The sequence below is a fragment of the Carcharhinus amblyrhynchos genome, chromosome 6, assembly GCF_965287045.1.
Source record: "Carcharhinus amblyrhynchos chromosome 6, sCarAmb.v2.hapA, whole genome shotgun sequence".
Taxonomy (NCBI): Eukaryota; Metazoa; Chordata; class Chondrichthyes; order Carcharhiniformes; family Carcharhinidae; genus Carcharhinus; species Carcharhinus amblyrhynchos.
In genome coordinates this window covers 117417008-117435144 of record NC_137329.1, presented here as the reverse complement: position 1 = coordinate 117435144, position 18137 = coordinate 117417008, and the positions used below count along the sequence as shown (strand labels likewise).

The 18137-nt window shown below is 43.4% G+C and overlaps 1 protein-coding gene across 7 annotated transcripts in view; it reads left to right on the top strand.

Annotated features, from left to right (window-relative positions):
* The window catches only part of LOC145344554 (chemokine-like protein TAFA-2), a 226029-nt gene that overhangs the window by 1021 nt on the left and 206871 nt on the right, over nt 1–18137 (top strand). The gene's annotated exons all lie outside the window — the stretch shown is intronic.

Here is an 18137-nt window from a genome sequence, read left to right as displayed (position 1 = left end):
GTGTTCCGATGAGTATATGAGTTTCTAGCTCTGTATGTGGGGTTCTTGTGTGTGTGTGTGTTCATGTGTATTCGTGTCATCTGTAGCGAAACGCCGTGGCTATGTGCGATTGTTTCTGAGCGTTTATGTATGAGGATGTCTGATTGTGTATATGTGTGAGAGCTTGTAAATTATTACGTGTGTGTGTGCATCCAACTCGGGTTGTAGCTGTGTTTGTGTGTGTGTGTATGTCCGTGTGTGTGTGTGTAATATGAGCAAGGCATGGTCTGAGAGTGTGTGAAGATGTCATATGGGAAAGTGTGCAAGACTGTGTAAATGAACGTATGGCTCTGTGTAAATGAGTGTAAGGCAGTAAGGGTATTAAAATAGATGTAAATGTGTAAGATTATGTGTGTGTAAGCGTGCAAAGCTGTGTGTACGTCTGGGTCGATCATATTGTGTGAGATTATATGAGCACATTCTGAGAATAAATGAGTGTGTGTGAGGCTGTGTGTATAACATGAGTGTGAGGCTGTGTGTATAACATGAGTGAGTGTGAGGCTGTGTGTATACTAGATGAGTGTGTGTGAGGTGTGTATAATAGATAAATATGTGTGAGGCTGTGTATAATAGGTGAGTGAGTGTGAGACTGTGTGTGAGGCTATGTGAATAATAGATGAGTGTTTGTGATTCTTTGTATAATAGATGAATGTGTGTGAGACTGTGTATAATAGATGAGCGTTTGTGAGTCTGTGTATAATAGATGCTTTTGTGTGATGCTGTATGTAATTGATAATTGTGTGTGAGGTTGTATGTAATAGATGAGTGTGTGAAGCTATGTGCACAATAGATGCATGTATGTAAGGCTGTGTGTAATTGATGAGTGTGTGTGAGACGGTGTGTATATAATAGATGAGTGTGTGTGAAACTGTGTGTGTAATAAGTCAGTGTGTGTGAAGCTATGTGTATAATAGATGAGTGTGTGTGAGGCTGTGCGTATAATAAATGAGAGTGTGTGAGGATGTGTATAATAGATGTGTGTGTGAGACTGTGTATTATACATGGCTGTGCAAGGCTGTGTGTATTATACATGAATGTGTCTGAGATTATGCATAATAATAGATGAGTGGTGTGAGGCTGTGCATATAATAAATGAGTGTGTGTGAGGCTGTGTATAATAGATGAGAGTGTATGAGGTTGTGTATAATCAGTGAGTGTGTGTGTGAGGCTGTGTATAATAAGTGAGTGTGTGTGAGGCTGTGTGTAATAGATGACTGTGCGTGAGGCAATGTGTGTACAATAGATGAGTGTGAGGCTGTGTGTATAATAGATGAGAGTGTGTGAGTCTGTGTATGATAGATGAATGTGTGTGAAGCTGTGTGTATAATAGATGAGTGTGTGTGACATTGTATGTACTATGGATGAGTGTGTATGAGGTTGTGTGTATTATGGATGAGTGTTAGTGAGTCTGTATATAATAGATGAATGTGTGTGAGGCTGTGTGTATGTAATGGATGAGTGTTTGTGAGTCTGTATATAACAAATGAGTGTTTATGAGATTGTGTGTATAATAGATGAGTGTTTGTGAGTCTGTGTACAATAGATGCTTGTGTGTGATGCTGTGTGTGAAGTTGTATATAATAGATGCGTGTGTGTGAGACTGTGTGTTATAGTTGAGTGTGTGTGAGGCTGTGTATATAACAGATGAGTGTGTGTGAGGCTGTGTGTAATGGATGAGTGTGTATAAGGCTGTGTGTATAATAGATGAGTATGTGTGAGGCTGTGTATAATTGATGAGTGTGCATAAGGTTGTTTATAATAGTTGCATGTTTATGTGGCTGTGTGTAATTGATGAGTGTGTGTGAGGCTGTATATGTAATAGGTGAATGTGTGTGAGGTTGTGTATAACAGACAAGTGTATGAGGCTGTATGCATATAATGGATGAGTGTGTGTGTGAGTCTGTGTATATAATAGATGAGTGTGTGAGGCTGTGTGTATATAATGGATGAGTGTTTGTGAGTCTGTATATAATAGACGAATGTGTGAGGCTGTGTGTAAAGTAGATGAGTGTGTGAGGCTGTGTGTAAAGTAGATAAGTGTGTGAGGCAGTGTATATACCAGTGAGTGCATGTGAGTCTGTACATAATAGATGAGTGTGTGTGAGACTGTGTGTATAATAGATGCATGTGTGTGAGGCAATGTGTATAATAAATGAATGTGTGTGAGGCTGTATGTATAATAGATGAGTGTGTGTGAGGCTGTGTATAATAGATGAGTGTGTATAAGGCTGTGTATAATAGATGGGTGTGTGTGAGGTTGTATGTATAATAGATGAGTGTGTGTGAAGTTGTGTGTATTATGGATGAATGTGTGTGAGGCTGTGTGTATAATAGATGTGTGTGAGGCTGTGTGTATAATAGATGAGTGTGTGAGGCTGTGTGTATAATAGATGAGTGTGTGACGCTGTGTTGTATAATAGATGAGTGGGTGTGAGGCTGTGTGTAATTGATGAGTATGTGTCTGATGTTGATTATAATAGATGCGCGTGTGTGAGACTATGTGTATAATATGAGTGTGTGTGAAGCTCCGTGTAATAAATGAGTATGTGTGAGGCTGTATGTAATAGATGGGTGCGTGTGAGGCTGTGTGTATAATAGATGAATGTGTGTGAGGCTGTGTGTAATAGATGAATGTGTGAGAGGCTGTGTGTATTATAGGTGAGTGTGTGAGGTGATGTGTAATAGATGAGTGTGAGAGGCTGTATGTATTATAGATGAATCTGTGAAGCTGTGTGTAATAGATGAGTGTGGGAGAGGCTGTGTATAATAGACGAGGCTGTGTGTAATAGATGAGTGTGTGAGAGGCTGTGTGTATTATAGATAAGTGTGTGAGGCTGTGTGTAATAGATGAGTGTGGGAGAGGCTGTGTGTATAATGGACGAGGCTGTGTGTAATAGATGAGTGTGTGTGAGGCTGTGTGTATAATGGATGGTGTGTGAGGCTATGTGTGTAATAGATGAGTGTGGGTGAGACTGTGTGTATTATAGATGAGTGTGTGTGAAGTTGTGTGTATAATAGGTGGTGTATGAGGCTGAGTGTATAATAGATGAGTGTGTGTGAGGCTGTGCGTAATATACATGGGTGTGTGTGAGACTGTGTGTAATATACATGATGTGTGTGTGTATAGTGGGTGAGTGTGTGTGAGACTGTGTGTATTACACATGAGTATGTGTGAGGCTATGTGTATAATAGATGAATGTGTGTGAGGCTGTGTGTATAACAGATGAATGTGTGTGAGGCTGTGTATAATTGGTGAGTGTGTGTGAGGCTGTGTGTAATATAAATGAGTGTGCGAGCAGGTGTGTATAATAGATGAGTGTGTATGAGGCTGTGTGTATAATAGATGAGTGTGTGTAAGCTATGTGTATTATGCATGAGTGTTTGTGAGGCTGTGTGGATTATACATGAATGCTTGTGTGCATTTAAGAATGTATGTGTAGCTTGGTATATAAGAGGAAAGTTTATGTGCAGCTATGTGTGTGTAGATGGTAGAACAGCATGTGTGTAATAGAAATCTGTGGGGCTATGTATAAGAAAATTGTATGTGAGGTTGTGTGCATGTGTCTGTAATGAGAGTGGAAGAACAGTAATTTCTACACAGGATATTTGCTAAAACAAGATGTTCCACCACCGCGCACTTCTGATACTGGCAACTGATTAATCCCAGACTCCAGCCTCCTCACCCTATCCGAGAGTGAAGTATAATGCTCACTCAGTATCAATAAACAGCTACATCCCACAGGTCCTTGTGCATTAGAGAGTGGAAGAAACGCCAGGAAAAGAATGTTTGGCAAAAGGAAGCAGCCAGCCAAAAAAAAAGTGCTAAACATCTTCTCACAAGCTCGATGGCCGGTTAGCATACAACACGCGATGGCCAAGTCTCCTCCACCTCTTCCCTTATCAATTCCAGTTTTGGCTTTACCTCAGAATTTTGCAATACAGCGGGAGTTCCTTTGCTCTATTGTCTCTATGGGGCCTCTTTGTATGAGCTCTCCAGTTAGTCCCACTCCTTTCTCCCCTCCCTCAGCCCCACAGGATTCCCTCTTGGCATTTACCTTTCTGTCTGCAATGGGGGTTTAACCCAAATGGATTTCACAAGCGCCTCCCCCTACACATGCTGCTGCTTTACGAACCTTCAATTGGCCGTAATTTTGGGCAGATGTCAATCGCTTGAAGCACGCGAAATGGACCCGCAAATCAATGTAAATCCAGTGAAAGGACTGCACCGCCTCAGACCGTTTTAAATAATTTGGTAAATTGCTGCTGAATTGCGATTTCTCATTCTGCTTCCTCAGTTTATCCAGTTATTCTCTCAGTTTATCCAGCCCCCTTCCTCGCATTCAACTCCTCCCTGAGCTATATCATATACTCTTTCTGCAAAAGAAAAGATGGAAAGGAAATTCTTTCATTCAAGGTGGAAATCTCACAGATATTTTTCAATACCTTTTCCATCCTTTTTCCTCCCGTCGAGTACACATGTTTGCATAGAGTGGGGGAGTTCCCCCCTTGTTCAGACAATGGCTGAACAGGTCTTGAGAGGTGGACAGCTCCCGCTGTGTGTGCATTTTTTGTTTTGGTTCATTGTTGTCACACGTATTAGTATACAGTGAAAAGTATTGTTTCTTGCAGACTATACAGACAAAGCATACCGTTCACAGAGCAGGAAAGGAGGGAGTGCAGAATGCAGTGTTACAGCCATAGCTAGGGTGTAGAGAAAGATCAGCTTAATGCGAGGTAGGAGCATTCAAAAGTCTGATGGAATAAGCTGTTCTTGAGTCGGCTGGTGTGTGATCTCAGACTTTCGTATCTATTTTTTTTCCCAGTGGAAGAGGGAATGTCTGGGGTGCGTGAGGTCCTTGGTTATGCTGCCTGCTTATGTGTGTGTGTGTGTGTGTGTGTGGCAAATGGCTATTGAGTAAAGCGACAATGCCTACCTATTGTCATTCGGCCCAGTCAGATCCGTTAGCACATTAGATCGACCTGCTGCCGTTTAGGATCACACCTGGCTGGCAATGCAAACCCGGACCTCAGGACTTTCACCAGGGGGGTGGTGGGCAATGCGTCCACCCAGTTGCTGAAAATCCGGCCAGAATTCGAACCGATTGATGCCAATAGCGGAGCCGGATTGAGAAAACTCCTCTCCCCAACCCGAGGCCAGATGGGCGCTTCAGAAACAAACTAGTCAATTTACAACCAACTTTACAACTAACGGGGGTCGGGGAACAGTTTTAAAAACAGAATATTTAGGGGCAAGTAGGAAAAGGGTTCAGCGATAACGTGGGTCGATTCACTGAAGAAATAACTGTTGATGTCACGTTAATCTATACATTTTATTGCTTAAGTTATTTCAATTAAGAAAAAATTAAATGCGAGTTAAAAGTTGATGTAAACGGGTCAGAAAGTATTTAAAAAAAAGCTCAAAAAAGTTAAAAATAATTTGGATTTGGGTGGGGGGGGGGGAACCGAATAACTCACACAATGAATGGAATTTTTCCTCCCAAATCAGACTGTGGGAGCCAGTAGAACTGAGAGAGACACCGATATAGCTTGATTTCTCTCTCTCTCTCTCTAGCCTGACAGTTGGCTTCATGTTTTCCCGCTGCTGTTTGTACAGAATGATTATTTTCTAACTATTTGTTTGGAGTTTGTGTTGTTAAAGGTGGGGGATGGGGGTGGTCTCGGTGACTGTACAGTCAGGGACTGGGATGACTCTGGGGAATAAATATTCTCCCCACCACCCCACATACACTGGAGATTTAAAAAAAAATCTTTTAAAAAGATTTAAAAAGAGGCTCCTTTGCTTTCCAGTGAAGAGTGAGGGTTGTATCTATTGAATGTGTGCACTAGGATTATTTGTGTGTGCGTGTGTGTGTATGGAATGGGATTGGGGTGGAGGGCGAGTAGAGTACTGAATCCTGTATATATTTTTTTGTAACCACCCACTTCCCCCTCCCCCAAAAAAACAGCAACACAGTGAAATGGGGAGCTGAAGATTTTCAGGCTGATTATAAAAAAAAGGACAGTGAAGCGCGAATGAACCTCCTGGTTCCCCTAGGCGAGATTGCCACAGTCGGGATTTCGCTGGGAAAAATGTCTGGACCTAAAACATGAACCCAGCTCCAGATTTTTTTTCCCCCCAGCGAGATTCCCCCCACGCGGAGAATATGCGGCTTCCCGTTGCTGGATATAACTTTTGGAACAAATAAGGTCTGTAAGAAATAAGAACGCAGCCTTTTTTGCGGTGTGTTGTGCGTGGTTAATTTCTCCTTAAGTGGTCCAGACATTCAGGAGTCTAGGCTGTTGTGATAAAGAATGCGTGAACTCCCGTGTAATACCGAAGCTTTTAATTTTACAACCGATTTCAACCTGTGAAACGGTTGACAAAAATGTAATAGACACCGGAATAATGTTAACTCCCAGCGCAGTAATGCCGTGTAGAGAGAGAGAGAAAAAAATGCGGATAGAAACTGCAGTTCTCCAGCGAGTCATTCTAAATTACTAAGGTTTGTTTTCTAGAGGAAATATCTCCAGCCCTCAATCGCACCCCACCATGTCCCTGTTCCCCTCCCCACCCTATGCCTCCTGCCCCAGCCCTCGGGTCGGTGTTGCTGCACCGGTTGATTGGGTATTGATAGATTCATGGGCCGTTCATGATCACTTTCTTCCTGCCTGCCTCACCCCAGTGCTCTTGGGGTCAGGTCCTGGGGAAGGATATTGGGTTCATTTGATACATTCCTGGTTAATTTTAGGGACAGGAAAGAAGTAAAGTCTCTCTCTCTCTCCCCGCCCCCCCACCTTTCCTTCGCTAACCAGTAGAATCACTTTCTGATTCCGAAAGGAGAATTTGAGTCTTTCTCGAGTTGAGGCATTAAAGCTTTATGCTTTCTGATAGAAATGGGCAAGAGGTGAAGAGACCCTGTTCCGCCAGAGTTTTGTTTTGTAAATATCATTTCTCAACTCCCGTCATTAAACCCTGCACCGCCCCCCCCCCCCCCCCCCCGTGTGACCACCTCCAGCCTTTTAAACTGATGGGGGCTCCGGGCGGATAGCCAACTAGTCATCTCATACTTAACGAGAATCCAGCACATTTACGCTGCAGCTACTGGACATAGACAAAGAACAAAGAAAATTACAGCACGGGAACAGGCCCTTCGGTCCTCCAAGCCTGCACTGACCATGCTGCCCCACTGAGCAATCTTTGACTTATAAGGAGAGGCTGGATAGACTGGGACTTTTTTCTCTGGAGTGCAGAAGGCTGAGGGGTGATTTTATAGAGGTCTATGAAATAATGAGGGGCATAGATCAGCTAGATAGTCAATATCTTTTCCCAAAGGCAGGGGAGTCAAAAACTAGAGGGCATAGGTTTAAGGTGAGAGGGAAGATATACAAAGGTGTCGAGGGGCATTTTTTTTCACACAGAGGCTGGTGAGTGTCTGGAACAAGCTGCCAGAGATAGTAGTAGAGGCGGGTACAATTTTGTCTTTTAAAAAGCATTTGGACACTTACACGGGTAAGATGGGTATAGAGGGATATGGGCCAAATGCGGGCAATTTTGGGGTTTTAGAAAAAGGGCGACAGGGACAAGTTGGGCTGAAGGGCCTGTTTCCATGTTGTAAACTTATATGATTCTATGACTACCTACTCATCCAGGGACCCGATCCCTCTATTCCCATCCTATTCATGTATTTGTCAAGACGCCCCTTAAAAGTCACTATTGTATCTGCTTCCACTATCTCATGTGGTAGCGATTTCCAGTCACCCACTACCCTCTGTGCAAAAACTTGCCTCGTACATCTCCTTTAAACCTTGTCCTCACATCTTAAACCTATGTCTCCTTGTAATTGACTCTTCCACCCTGGGAAAAGCTCCTAAGTATCCAAACACTGGTACTGGAGGTTTCCACCTTTTGTGTTTACACTGTCAAAGAGCAAAAAAAAATACAGCACAGGAACAGGCCCTTCAGCGTTCCAAGCCTGCACTGACCACGCTGCCTGACTGAACTAAAACCCCCTACCCTTCTGGGGACCATATCCCTCTATTCCCATCCTATTCATGTATTTGTCAAGACGCCGCTTAAAAGGTCACTATCGGGCGGTTGGTGACTAGTGGGGTGCCCCAGGGGTCGGTGCTGGGGCCTCAGCTATTTACCATTTATATAGATGATCTGGAGGAGGGAACCGAGTGTAGGGTGTCGAAATTTGCTGATGACACCAAGATTGGGGGAAAGGCAAATTGTGCGGAGGGTGTGGAGAGTCTGCAGAAGGATCTAGATAGGCTGGGTGAATGGGCCAGGAAATGGCAAATGGAATTTAATGTTGGCAAGTGTGAGGTGGTCCACTTTGGTAGGAAGAATGGTAGGAAGGACTATTACTTACGTGGCGAAAAACTGCAGCAGGCGACGGTGCAGAGGGACCTCGGGGTCCTTGTGCATGAGTCGCAAAAACCCAGCCTGCAGGTGCAGCAGGTGGTCAGGAAGGCGAATGGGATGCTGGCCTTCATAGCGAGGGGGATTGAATATAAAAGTAGGGAGGTCTTGCTGCAGCTGTATAGGGCATTGGTGAGGCCGCAGCTGGAGTACTGTGTGCAGTTTTGGGCGCCGCACCTGCGCAAGGATATTTTGGCCTTGGAGGGAATGCAGAGGAGGTTTACTAGGCTGATACCGGAGTTGAGGGGGTTGAGCTATGAGGAGAGGCTGAATAAACTAGGCTTGTACTCGTTAGAGTTTAGAAGAATGAGGGGAGATCTCATTGAGACGTATAAGATGATGAATGGGATGGATAGGATAGAGGTGGAGAGACTCTTCCCGCTCAAAAAAGACAGTAGGACTAGGGGGCACAGCCTCAAGATAAAGGGGGGGCGGTTTAGAACGGAGTTGAGGAGGAACTTCTTCACTCAAAGGGTGGTGAATATCTGGAATTCTCTGCCCGTTGAAGTGGTGGAGGCTGCCTTGCTAAATATTTTTAAGAAGCGGGTTGATGGGTTTTTGATAAGAGAGGGGATTAAGGGTTATGGGGAGAGGGTGGGAAAGTGGAACTGAGCCACGACAGATCAGCCATGATCTTGTTGGGTGGCGGGGCAGGCTCGAAGGGCCGGATGGCCTACTCCTGCTCCTATTTCTTATTTCTTACGTATGCGCAAATACACACTATTGTGCCTGACTGGTTGTTCAGCTATGCTGCTGGAAAGAGGGGGAGAGAGAGCTCAGTGTACAGGAGATGATCTCAACTCTCAGCCCTAATTCCTCTCTCTACTGGCGACAAGTGTAATCAGTATGTCCGCATTGTCTGAACCTTTTTAAGTTTATCCCAAAATCTCTGGCGCTTTTTATGGCAACCAGATATCTCTTTACAGCCAATCAAATACCTTTGAAACCTCGTCACTATGGTAATGTAGGAAACCAATTTGCACACAGCAAGCACCCATAAACAACCATGAGAGTGGCGAATGTACTGAATTCACCACCACAGAAAGTAGTTGAGACTTCGATTCCTGGCTTGGGCCACTTTTTGCGTGGAGTTTGCACATTCTCCCTGTGTCTGCATGGGTTTCCTCCGGGTGCTCCGGTTTCCTCCACAGTCCAAAGCTGTGCTGGTTAGGTCCATTGGCCATGCTAAATTCTCCCTCAGTGTACCCGAACTGGAGTGTGGAGTCTAGGGGAGTTTCACAGTAACTTTGTTGCAGTGTTAATGCAAGCCTATTTGTTACACTAATAAAATAAACATAAACATTTAAACAAATTCAGTGTTGTTAGGAAGTAAACACACTCCTAGTGTGGGATTTTCTGGCTGCGCTTGTCCCGAGACCATAAAATCCCACCCGAGGTCAATGGACCTATGCATGGTCTGTCCCCTGCCTGCCACAATTCTGGTGATAAGTGGGATGTGAAAATTCCACCCCTAGTCTCCAATTCAAATGGAGAGAAATACTCTCATGCTATCCCGGTGCAACCCTTCTATGTGAAGGGGTGGCATGGTGGCACAATGGTTAGCACTGCTACCTCACAGTGCCAGGGACCCAGGTTTGATTCCCGGCTTGGGTCACTGTCTATGTGAAGTTTGCACGTTCTCCCTATGTCTGCGTGGGTTTCCTCCGGGTGCTCTGGTTTCCTCCCACACTCCAAAGATGTGAGGGTTACTTTGATTGGCCATGATAAATTGACCCTGGTTTCGGGGGGATGAGAAGGGCAAATATATGGGGATAGGGTGGGATTGTTGTTGGTGCAGGCTTGATGGGCCGAATGGCCTCCTTTTGTACTGTAGGGATTCTATGGTTCTATGGAAACTATGGCACTTTCAGTCTCCGGCGCATAATAAACAAACGTTAAATGGAATTTTAAGACAGCACATGGAAATGAAAGAGTATCTCAGCAAGGAAAACTAAGTATTGGGTGTAAAGAGGTCATTGTTATCTTGCATTCAAAACATAAACAGAAAATACTGGCAAGACACAACAGGTCTGGCAGCATCTGTGGAGAGAGAAACAGAGGTAACTTTTCCTGTCCCTAGGACGCTGTTTTATTTTCAGATTTCCAGCATCCAAAATATGTTGCTTTTGTTTTATTGTTCTCTATATACCGTTGAAAGGTGAAGATTTGACCAATGCTCCTGTGGCAGCAATTGTGTGTGTGCTTTGGACTTTTTTTTGTTACGTTAAATATGCTAATATAACTGGTAGCTGTTCTGGTGGAGAAGTCTGAAATCTTGCAATGTTGAAAATATTTGAGGTAGCTTTTACTTTGTGGTTACACATCTGGAAAAAACAACCTGTCAAAAGGGGAATTGTCCTTCACCTTCCCTGATCTGATGTTGATTCTATTGCAACATATTTAATGCCACTGACATAATAGATGAATCATTGTGTACGTGCTTTCAATGAGTGTTTGAGGTATCAAGTGCGATGGTGTTAGGATGGATACACCTCGGAGCTGCTCCGCTGTCCATCATAAGTGAACACGTCATGGCAAATCGTCCCTGTTGTTAATACAAAATGATATTACGCTGTAATTAATGCAGATCGAGTCAAATAGCACAGTACAGGGTGTCTGATTATGAATGGTGTTTGGATTTGGATTCAAGGTGTAGATTCAAAATGAATTGGAGCTAAAAACAAAACTGATGGGGACACTCAACAGATCTGGCAGCATTTGTGGGTGTGAGAAACAGAGTTAATGTTTTGGCTCAAAGTCTTTGCAAAAGGTCATCAACCCAATGGGCCGAATGTTGGGTTTTGTTGGGGGTGAGGTGCTTTGGGATCTCCAACATCAGGACCAGATGGGGATCACCAGCCCATGTTACTCAGAAGGCAGACTGGGTAATCTTCCAGGAGATGGCCTCCTGAATGGCACTTGCCACCTTGTTAAGGGTGGCAGATGGGTGCATGATGCTCCCAGCCCAATCACAAGGCTGGCAGCTCAGGTCCCTTGGCCACACCAACTGGGAGAGGTGGGTGCTGCTGAGGCAGGTTGGAGACTTCAAGGGGAGTATCAATTTAGAGACCCCACCCCACATCATCTCCCCTCCCATTGGACTGCATATCAAAATAACCACGGCAGGCAGGTCTATTGGAATGGAGGTGAAACCATTACCACTGAATCAGGATTGGCCACAATTCTGGCCTTTCATCTTCACGGCCATATCGTTTGTTTATTGATTAGTGTCACAAGTAGCCTTACATTCACAATGAAGTTACTGTGAAAATCCTGGAGTCACCACACTCCGGCACCTGTTTGGGTACACTGAGAGAGAATTTAGCATGGCCAATGCACCAGCACATCTTTCAAACTGTGGGAGGAAACTAGAGCACCTGGAGGAAACCCACTCAGACATGGGGAGAATGTGCAGACTCCACACAGAGAGTGACCCAAGCCGGGAATTGAATCCGGGTCCCTGGCACTGTGAGGCAGCAGGGCTAACCACTGTGCCATTGTGCAATGAGGCATTGAGTCCCTAGTTCTAATGACGGCACCCACGCTGCAGTAAGGCTGCTTGCATGGAGCTGGTGGTCTCTGCCTGCGGTGGATGGATGGGAAAGTGCTGCGGACCTCAGTGGGCAGCCAATCCGATTCCCCAGTTTGGCCCTTGAAAAGCTTCTCAGCAGTGGTTGGGGGGGAGGTGGTGGGAGAGCATCCCAACTGGTGAGGCAGGTATGGGAGGCATCCCAACATGGGATGCCCTTACGTTCCCAACTCCCCTGTCTCCAAGCCCACGATGTGGAGATGCCGGCATTGGACAGGGGTAAACACAGTAAGAAGTCTCACGACACCAGGTTAAAGTCCAACAGGTTTCTTTGGTAGCAAAAGCCACTAGCTTTCGGAGCTCTGCTCCTTCATCAGGTTGGTGGGAGTTCGGTTCACAAACAGGGCATAGACTCAATTTACAAAATAATGTTTGGAATGCGAGTCTTTACAGCTAATCAAGTCTTAAAGGTACAGACAATGTGAGTGGTGAGAGCGTTAAGCACAGGCTAAAGAGATGTTTATTATCTCCAGATTGAGTTTGTGTTTTTATATGCCCTGTTTGTGAATAGAACTCCTACTCACTGACGAAGGAGCAGTGTTCCGAAAGTTAGTAGCTTTTGCTATCAAATAAACCTGTTGGACTTTAACCTGGTGTTGTGAGACTTCTTACTGTGTCCAAACCCACCATCACAGAGCTGGAATATTCAGGCATTGTCAGGCCACGCTGAGCACTCCCAGCATTTTCTTTCCTTATTTCAGATTTCCAGCAGTATTTTCAAATGTGTCAAAATGTGCTGGCAGGGATCAGCTTTATAGATTTTTAAAAATAAATAATACTTGTAGCTAAAGCTGCAAACTGAGAGAAGGGGGAGAATTGGCACCACATGGAGTGACTGTGGCACTAACCTAGAAGATGCTTTCTTGGAAAGCTAGATAAATACACAAGGGATAGAAGCATATGCTGGATCGGGGTGAGTGGGAGTAGGATTACGTGGAGTCTAAATTTCAGTATAGGTCAGCTGGGCCGAATGGTCTGTTCCTGTGCTGTAAATTTGTAATGTAATTTTATGTAACGCAGTGCTCCAAAAATGCCCATGTTTACATGTCTATTATATCTACTAATTAATCAAAATTCTGATAGCTATCCATTGTGAATTTATTAAAGTTGATTATATTACATAACTGGTTTTCACTTTTCTTGAAACTAAGATTGTGTGCAAAAGGGACCACAGTCAGTGTTCTGTGTTCTTAAAATGGAATATTACTGCAGACATCTGGATGTATCATTGTAGGTAATTTGGAATGAAAGAATTATATGTTGGATTCTCCCCGCACCTCAGATTATCTTTTTAACTAAATGTGGGCTCCAACGCTTTAAGAGAAATGATACTAAAAGGTAAATTTGCCTTTGTCAAAGTCAACTATCTGACTGATTGCCGCAATCAATTCTCCCATTTTATGGTGTTACGTAAAGTTTAAGTTGTTATATAAAAAGACCCAGGGAGCAAAGATTATTTTTAGGGCAAGATTCTCCTATTTGGCCATAAATGATTGTGTGAGTGCATTGCATAGAAAGAAATCTGTTGGACAGGGACATCATACCTGAAGCAACAACTACACCAACCTGAATTGGGCAAGTGCCTTTAACATAGTTGAACATTCCGAGGTGCTTCATGAAGTATTATCAGAAAAGAAAAATAATTAAAATGAATAGAACATTGGGCAGGCTCTATTATGAACGTGCCATCTCCCTTGCATGGCTTTTTTTCTTTCTCTGTGTTTCGTGCAGGGAATTATTTGCAACCATGCACAAAAGAGAGAAAGCTGCCTGTCAAATATTTCAAATGAGCGAATCTTATACAATGACCCACGCAGCCCCTCAGAAAGATCTACCTACTTACTTGTCAGTGTGCTTTGTAGGCTGACGGTACAAATTAGTTGGCTTCCTATCTTGATTCTGCATATGTGTAAGTGTGTATGTATCGACGTCTGTACGTGTTCAATTGTAACTGTGTGCAAGTGGGAGAGATGCGGGTCAAAAAATAGTTTTATGGAACAATATTTTATTTTTGCACATGTAAGATGGAAGAACTTGCATCTATTAATGACGTTTGATTTGATTTGATTTATGTTGTTGCATGTATTAATGTATAGCGAACAGTATTGTTTCTTGCGTACTATAAAGACAAAGCATACTGTTCATAGAGAAGGAAATGAGACAGTGCAGAATGTAATGTTACAGTCATAGCTAGGGTGCAGAGAAAAAATCAACTTAATGCAAAGTAGGTCTATTCAAAAGTCTAATGGCAGCAGGAAAGCTGTCCTTGAGTCGGTTGGTACGTGACCTCAGACTTTTGTATCTTTCTCCCGACAGAAAAAGGTGGAAGAGAGAATGTCCGGGATGCTTGGGGTCCTTAATTATGATGGCTGCTTTGCCGAGGCAGTGGGAAGTGTAGACAGAGTCAGTGGCTGGGAGGCTGGTTTGCGTGATGGATTGGGCTACATTCATGACCTTTTGTAGTTTTGTGCGGTCTGGCAGGTGTTATCTCTAATTTAATCATACTCTAATTCATTTTGAAAATGGCTGGTTGAGGAACAAGGTGCTTGTGTGGAGCTGTGCAAAAGGTGCCTCAGCTTTTGAAACATTGGCTGATTTTTATTTCACACGCAGAATTGCAAGTTGCAGAGAGCCTGTCGTAAAACGTATTTATGGCTTTATTAACTGGACTTTTCTCTTTCAAAATGTCATTTTAATCCTTATTAATGGCAATAATGTGTAATGGCATTGTAAATTGAAAGAAATATAATTCATTGAATATTATCAATGCATCTAAAGGTTGGACCACTTCACCATCTCTTTCAGAAAATTGCGTGCATCATTTCACCTGCACACAAGACTCGGTAACATTGCTTAATTATTGAAGAGTATTCTTCAACCTAAGAAGTCATAACAACCTTTTTTTTTAAATTATTCAATTACAGTAAGCTGAGAACTAATGAATTAAAATTGGTTCTGTAATTCTACTTTGCAATGTTTATCATGAGACAATTATAGAAAATTATTTTTCATTGTACAAAAGGAAAATACTCTTCATTTGCAAGTTAATACAAATGTTTAGTCGAAAAACTAATTTAGGCAGGCATAATGCATAATGTCAGTGCATGCCAGGCCAACATAACTAGCATGAACACTTAATTTTTGATCTTTTAATAGTTTTTTTCAAATTGAATTCTAAAACAAATGCATTCACATAATGGACCCAATATTAATTCTCTGTAAGTGTACGGCTTGTGAGTGAGATAAAATTGGGTCCAAAACTATTATGCATCATGTTGCATAATGCTTGCAAAGGGGGTACATTAACAAATCCACTTTATACCATTAAAAAACATCTAAAATCATTTATTGGAAATATTAAACAAAATTCAAACATATGCAATCTATACAGAGTGGGATGATGGCACAGTGGTTAGCACTGCTGCCTCACAGCATCAGGGACCCAATTTCGATTTCAGCCTTGGGTGTGGAATTTGCACGTTCCATTCATGTCTGCATGGGTTTCCTCTGGGTGCTTTGGTTTCTTCCCACAGTCCAAAGGTGTGTAAGTCAGGTGGATTGGTCACACTAAATTGCCCCTTAGTGTCCAAAGAGGTGTATGTTAGGTGAATTGGCCTTGCTAAATTGCCTGTTAGCGTCCAAAAATATGCAAGATAGGTGGATTGGCCATGTTAAATTGCCCCTAACCATCCAAAGATATGTAGGTAAGGTGGATTAGCCATGGTAGGCCTGGGCAAGATGCCATTTTGGAGAGTTGATGGGCTGAATGGCTTTCTTGTGCACTGTAGGGTTTCTCTGGTTTTATGTTTCTAAATTGGGCATTCTGGGTTTTTTTTCCAAGTGACTCAATTACCACTTTTTCAATTACTCAATTACTGTGGGTGGCACGGTATCACAATGGTTAGCATTGCCGCTTCACAGCTCCAGGGACCTGGGTTCGATTCCTGGCTTGGGTCATTGTCTATGTGGAGTTTACACATTCTCCTCATGTCAGTGTGGGGTGCTCCGGTTTCTTACCCCAGTCCAAAGATGTATGGGTTAGGTTGATTGACTATGCTAAAAATTGTCCCTTAGTGTGTCCTGAGATGCTTAGGTTAGAGGGATTAGCTGGTTAAAATATGTAGGGATATGGGGGTAGGTAGGGCCTGGGTGGGATTGTGGTCGGTGCAGACTTGATGGGCCGAAGGGTCTCTTTCTACACTGTAGGGTTCTATGAATCCTGATAATAATGATTTTTGGTGGGAGAAGGGGTTATGTGTAGACATAATCCCTGAAAGCAGCAAGCTCCACTTTGCATATCTTTCTAAAATATCTCTGATTAATCACTAAGGTATTGTGACCTGTAGCTGAAATCAGTGCAACATGTATAGCTTTCATCATCAATGTAATGCAGCAAACAATCACTAAGAAGCTGATGGTTTATGTAGGAGTGCTTGATTCCTATATACGCCTGATTCCAGGTGCATGAGAATGTGATTTAATGGCATGAGAAATTGAGTCACTCGGGAAAAAAAACCCAGAATGCCCAATTTAGAAACATCAAACCAGAGAATCCATTCAACTTCTCCAAGGTGTCACTAGGATGGCACAGTGGCATAATGGTTAGTACTACTGCCTCACAGCACAAGGCACCCAGTTTGGGTCAGAGTCTGTGCGGACTCTGCACTTTCTCCCCTTGCCTGTACAGGTTTCCTCAGGTGCTCCAGTTTCCTCCTTCAGTCAGAAAGACATGCTGGTTAGGTGCATTGGCCATGCTAAATTCTCCCTCAGTGTACCCGAACAGGGGCCGGACTGTGTAGGGGATTTTCACAGTAACTTCATTGCAGTGTTAATGTAAGCCTGCTTGTGACACTAATAAATAAACTTTAAAACATAGGTACACCTTTGTAGTGTAGTTGAACCCTTGGCAACATGGTGCAGGGGATAGCATGTGACCTTGTGGCTCAATTCTTAGTAGTCTTGCTAATGTAGTAAAGTTCAAATTAATTTAATATTGTCACAAGTAAGCTTACATTAACACTGCAATGAAGTTACTATGAAAATTCCCGAGTCGACACCTTCCAGTGCCTGTTTGGGTAAACTGAGGTGGAGTTTAGCATGGCCAATGCACCTAACTAGCATGTCTTTCAGACTGTGGAAGGAAACCCACCCAGCCATCGGGAGAATGTGCAGACAGTGACCCTAGTTGGGAATCAAACCCAGGTCCCTGGCGTTGTGAGGCAGCAATGCTGACCACTGTGCCACTGCGGGTGTCCAGCTGTAGGTATATTTATGGCACACTTGAGATCCTAATAGGAGAATGAACGTGGCTTATATTAATGGCGCGCTTCCAGTGCCATTGGGTAATGTAGTTGATAGGGTAGAAGGTTGCTTTGTGCTGCTGGTGCAGGTAGGGACTTTGTATTCTCATTTAGATTGTTTTGGTGTGGTAATGATAAATCTACTTAATTAATGGAATAGGACTTATAATTGTGGCAGGTGAAAGGAGTGGATTTGACTTAATCAATATTTAATTTTTTCATAGTTTCAAAGCTTCTTTCAACCCGGAGTTATTTAGAATCAAATCACAGAATCATCAGCCCCATTGGGTCTATGTTTATACTCCACATGTACATCCTCTGATTCGGATAACCTCTTCTCTGACTCCATATTCCTCTATCCTCTTCACCATATAAGCACGATGCCTTCCCTTGAGCAGTGCATCAGTGCTATCACCACATCATGTGGCAGTGAATTCCAGTGACACAGTGGTTAGCATTGTTGCCTCATAGCACCAGGGTCTTGGGTTCAATTCCGCGCTTGGGTCTCTGTCTCTGTGCAGACACTGCATGTTCTGGAATGGAACGGCGATAATTATGGGGGATTTCAATCTACATATTGATTGGTCGACCCATGTTGGACGCGGTGGGCTCGAGGAGGAGTTCTTGGAATGCTGCCTGGATAGTTTCCTTGAACAGTGTGTGTTGGAGCCGACGAGGGAGCAAGCTATCTTGGATCTGGTGTTATGTAATGAGGCAGGTAGAATTAGGGACCTTGTGGTGAAGGATCCTCTTGGGGAGAGTGATCATTGTATGGTGGAGTTTC